This window comes from Gekko japonicus, unplaced genomic scaffold (genome assembly GCF_001447785.1).
Source record: "Gekko japonicus isolate JY-2015 unplaced genomic scaffold, Gekko_japonicus_V1.1 scaffold4318, whole genome shotgun sequence".
NCBI lineage: Eukaryota > Metazoa > Chordata > Lepidosauria > Squamata > Gekkonidae > Gekko > Gekko japonicus.
Window position 1 is genome coordinate 66,953 of NW_015168170.1, and position 5,727 is coordinate 72,679.

Consider the following 5,727-nt stretch of genomic DNA (forward strand, 5'->3'; position numbering starts at 1 on the left):
CTGGGCTGCGCAGCCACCACCAGGCTCAGCACAGAGCCCTGGGCTGTACCACTGACAGGCCCAGCATAGCTTTCATGCTGCACCATCACCACCGGACTCAGCACAGAGCTCCAAGCTAGGCAACTGCTGCCAACCCACCTGAGAACTGAGCCAACTGGGCTGGGAGACAGAACCCAGGAGAGAGCTGCTAGGAAGGTGAGTGTTGTTGTTGCCTTTCCTAAACTTCTAAATTACTGGGGAGCATTAACTGAGGTTGCACTGTGAAACGACAGAGTTTGAGGGTGAGTTTGTGCTTGTAGCTTGTGGTATTTTCACCTGGGACTGTTTGGGTCTTTGGTCTATTGCTCATTGAGCAAAGTCTGTTTGCCTGGGCTGATCTGGCAGGTCCCATCCTCTGCTGTTGCTGCTAGGAGGTGGGGGCTGTGGGCCTCTGAACTGTAAGGCTCCTCTTAGGTTGAGAGTCAAAGGGCTTTTGGCCCGTGAGGAGCAGGCGTTATCCAGTGTTTTGCAGAGAGTGACACATATACAATTATCTACCCACTGGGTGGAAAACGTGGGTGGGTGCTCACTGCATGGAGGTTGTGGCTCTCAGGGAGCAGGTTTGTTCCCTTGAAGCTAGGGTTACCAACCTGGCGAAGCTAAGACAGAGAGGGAGATTTGGGGAAGAGACCCTCTTGTGCTGACAGATCTTCTGCTGTTATGGAGAGTGAGAGTCTTGAGGTTGGAGAGTGTCAGTCTGAGAAGGAGGGATGTGGTCTCATGTGCCATTTTCAGAAGTGAAGGAGATGATCTTGTCTCTTCATTCAGGTCCCTGGGCTGAGCCAGCATCAAAATATATTAACGTGACATGATAGGACAGCCATAAACCTTCAAATAAGAAGAAAGAGATAAAAGGGGCTTATCAGCCAGAAAGGGAAAGAAGAAAAATGGAGGGAAAATCCTGTGTGTGAGGGAGGGAAGAGGGCAAAATTGACATAGATCCCTTAGAAGGTACCTCTTCCTTGAGCAACGGACTGATAGCCTCTCATACCAGGAGATCCCTGAATGGCTAGAGGAAGGTGGGTTTCGATCATAAGGAATATAGAGAGTGGGGTCTGTGACAGGCATTTTGACCGCATGGTGACTTGCCTGCCTGGTGCGAATGTTGCAGACATCACACGCTGTCTAGGTAGGTTGACAGATAGTGCTGGGGAGGAGTCAGCGGTCATGGTGCACGTTGGCACAAATGACATCTGAAAATGTAATTGTGTGGTCCTGAAGGAAAAATTTAGGTCACTAGGCATAAAATTAAAGGCCAGGACCTCAAAGGTAGCATGCTCAGAAGGGCTGCCAGTTCCATGCACAGGGCCACCTAGACAGACACAGATCAGGGGCCTCATGTTAGACACTGAGGGACTTGCTGGGACAATCTGGACCGGTACAAAAGAGGTGGACTTCACTTGAACCAAAAGGGAACCAGGCCGCTGATGACTAATATAAAAAAGGTATCAGAGCAGCTTTTAAACTAATCCCGGAAGGAAGCCAACAGGAGCTGGGGAGCCTCCAGTTCAGGACAAGTCAGTCCAAAGGGATAATTGCATAAACACTCAGGGTAATATTTATAGGAGTGTATTGCCCATTAAAGTCTTGTATGGGCTGGAACCAACATATCTTAAGACCATCCTCTCCCATATAAACCTAACCTTCTCACTCCAGTCATCTTTAGAGTTACCCTTGCCATCTGAGGATAGGTGTGTGGGAGTCGGTGGATCAGAGAAAACCAACTGAAACATTATGCACAAGAAAAAAGGTGACTCAAATCAAATTCCAGAAAAAGATTGGGATAAAAGTGGTCTCAAAAGGAAAGAGAAAAAATGAGAGGAAGCATAAAAAATGAAGTGAAAACTAAAGGCACAAAAATTTATGTCGAAATTGGGGGATAAACCAAAGCAGTATAGGACCAAAACCAACAGGAAAAACCCTTGCAGAAAAAGCCCTAGGGCTGGTTGAAGCGGCAACAATCTTCAGTTTTAGAAAAGTACAGCTGGTAAATTAACTGTAGATATAAACTGCTGATGAATAATTAAGGAATAATGTTTGAGACACTGGTGTATTTTACAATCAGTTAAATGTTGAAAAGGAGATGTTTATCACAAATGCATCTCTGTGCCCAAGTGATTTTATTTTGATGCTGTTTAATAAATGATGAAATCTTTTGGTTTTCTTTGATTCTATTCAGCCCTTTGATTCTATTCAGACTCTCCATTGAATCTAGTACTATGGTTCATTCATTCATTTCTATTGGAGAGTTCAGACAACATCACTGGCAACCAATAGCTGTCTGTGTGGTATGGTGGTCAGAGTGCCAGACTAGAGTCGAAGAGGCACATGGCCCTTATCCATATTGGAACTGTATATGCATACAAGTTATCTTTTACAAACTGACAGTGATTGTCACTTTTGTTCTTGCCATTAATACAACTATAATGTATCATTAAAGTAAAAGTGATTTTATAGTCATTAGACGATATGCCACCTGTGAAAGGTAGTGTCAGTCAATTCAGAAAATGTCACAAGGTTTTGAATTGTAATATAGTCAGTAAATAATCACATAATATTCTTCATACTGGGCCAGGCCAAAGCCTGGTTCTTCCAGTACTGTTAAACTTAATAGGCAACATCTCCAAGCAGATGGACTCCCCTTATAGCAGTGGGAAGAAACTCCCTACCTCTATCATTCTCCCTTCTTCCCTAACCATCTATCCTAGTTCCCAGGGTGCACAGTGTTGTAAAGTGCCCTGGGTCCTCTTCCTACTTTCTCTGTCTATGGGCATCCCAATTGTGCAGCGAGTAAAGTGCATAGAGGACTATGGTAAACATAGTTCCCAGGATGTGTGACATCTTTGTCATAAATCCTAGGAACCAGGTTTCCCAAAATGCCCCACGGGAAGAAGAGGGAGAAGAGAAGAAAAAGGAGGGAGATATAGAGACCTCATATATTATAATCAATTAGCATAGGGTTTGGGCGATTTATCTACTAATAGCTTGGCTTATCTAAGCTCAATGGGGAAGGAGGTTCACATGTCTTTAATATTCACCTTTTTCTATATGGAAGTGAAAAGGATAGCAGGTTGATCTGCACAGGTTCATGCAAGGATCCCCAGTCTTCCTAGCTGTTTCCTCCACCACCACCCAGCAGCCATTTCCTACCCTGGGTAAGTTAATTCCTGGGGTCACGGAACCTGCATGGAGTCATAGCCATGTAAGCCAGAAGGTTGCAGTGGGGAGGGGAAAGAGGAAAAATCACTCCTTTCCAGTGTTCCCTCTAAGCTGAGTTACTGTGAGCTAGCTCAGTTTTTTAACCTCCAGCTCACACATTTTTGTCTTAGCTCAGGAAGGATGGCTCCAGAGCAAACTAATTTATGCAGTAGCCAAATTGCTCTCTCACAAGTTTATTGCCACTAGCTCACAAAGTAGAATGTTTACTTGCAAGACTCCACAGCTTAGAGGGACCCTTGCTCCCTTCTGCCTCTTCCATTAGTGAAGCTCCATTCAGGCAAGAGGTAGAAGGAAGCCATTTCACTCTGCCCCCTCCCCACTGCAGCCTCCCAACTTATGTGCTATCACCCCCTGTAAGTACAACAGCACTGGGAATAAATTTTCTCAGGATAGGAAATGGGGGCAGGGACAGGACAATCCACAGGCTTTTAGCAATTTCCACCAACGGCTTGCAGGATCCAACCTAATCTAATTTTAAAAAAGAAGCAACCCCCCATTTCATTAATATAATTATAACCCACTGGCTCCCAAAGTGGGCCATACCGCCCCCTGGGGGGCGCTGGAATGATCCAGGTGGGCGGTAGGAGCCTTGGGTGCAGTTGGGGGTTGCTGGAATGATCCAAGTGGGTGGTAGGAGCCTTGGGTGCAGTTGGTGGGCGTTGAATAAAAATAAGTGGGTGGTGGAAGCATAAAGAAAGAAGAGTCCAGAACCTATCTAAAGCAGCCTTTTCCTGCCTTCTCCTGGTCTTCCCTGGGATCAGGGAGGGAGGGGGGAGGGGAGAGGGATCCTCACAGCCAATCACAGCCATGCATTTGCAAATTGCAAATGTATATGCACCCTTGTAAGCCTGGTGTTGCTGCGGGGCTATTGTGTGGCGGCGGCAGCTGGCCTCTGGCCTCAGGCCTTCAGCTGCTGCTGCTGCTCTGTCCCTGCCTTGGCCTGCCTGCCTGCATGGATCGTGGTGGACTCTACCTGGACTGAAGAAGAAATCTAAAAGGTAAGTTTTGGGGAAAATACATATTATTTTTAAAGGAGGATATTAGTAAAAGGACCTTTTAAATTAGTGTCCCTTTACTTTAGGTTGGGCGACCTGCTTGGGGTGGCTTTGGGTTACAGTTCTGTTGGGTGTGGGGTGGGGGTTGGCTAAGCCTTATTCTCTTACAGTTAATAATTTTGAAGGAAAGTTTTAAAAGTTTGGTTTGCATTTAAAAGTATTTCTGTTGGATTTTAATTAACTGTAGTAATTGCTTGTTGGTGTGGTGAGTGTTTTTGCTCAATGTTTTTAATTTTGTGATTCAACTTTTGTTATCGGTTATTGTTTAAATATTGTAATTTTCTGGTTGGTTTTAAAATATATTTCTTGAGACTATACTGCTGTGTACCTCAAAGAATACAAAATTCTTTGTAGTCTGCAGAAGTTATGCAAATAGAGCATATTTAATGGGGAAAGCCAAGAATTGCAAATTCTCTCTCTCTTGCACGGGCTTGTGAGATTCACTGAGACTTGGTTGCATGCTCTGAAGCAGGACTTTGCAACTGGGAAGACAGAAGTTAAAGTGGAAGTTCTTGAGAAGCTTCTTTTTCTATTTGGAACAGCCATCTGGTCAGTGTGGTACAGTGTTTAACAGACAAGGGTCTGGGAGATCTGGGTTTGAACTCCTGCTCTGCCACTGATAAGTAATGATTTCAAGATTAAAGAAATTGGGGTATTGGATTGCTCTTTGGATTGCACTCTGTAAACTGCCTTGTACCTAGTGTGGGAATGCAATAGAGTAATGATTTCCAGATATTTCAAAGCTGGCTTTCCCCCAACAATTCATTTGTGTGTGGGGGGAGGGGTTATTCCCCAGTGGCGGGAAGAACTATAATTCATGCCCGCTGCCAGTAATATTAATTAATAGTTTTATAAATAAACACAGACATTTTACTTTTTTACTGATAATATCATGGCTGAACCTAAGAAAAAATGTAGACAATATAGTATTCAGTACTTGAACTATGATTTTATTCAGTCACCTACAAACAGTACATTACCGATGTGCCTGATTTGCCAAAAAAAATTATCAAATGAAACTATGAAGCCTTCAGGACTACAAGAACATTTGACAAAAGTTCATGCCGATAAGAAAGATAAGGATTTATCTTATTCTCAAGCACTTAAAGGGTGCGTTCAGACGCAGCCTTTACAACGGATTCTGTGCCGGTTGCAATCGATGTACCTACCGGCGTTCAGACGGGGAACATCTGTCTTCCCTCTCTATCCGTTGTAAAGAGCTTTAAACCGTTGTACTCTGCCACTAGGTCGGAAGTGATGGTAAACAGAGTGCAACGGTTGTCATCGGTGCACCCAGGCGTCTAATCGCTCTCCTCCGTTACAGAGACACTTCCGTCGGAAGCCTGAGGCTTCCGGCTTTCCCCCGCCATTTTTTTTTTTTAAGAGGAAGCGATATGCGCTCAGGCGAAGCTTC

General features: G+C 44.5%; 1 pseudogene; it reads left to right on the forward strand.

The window, feature by feature from the left end:
- The first annotated feature begins 5,205 nt into the window (after positions 1–5,205).
- Positions 5,206–5,727, forward strand: part of LOC107113625 — a 9,450-nt pseudogene continuing 8,928 nt past the window's right edge.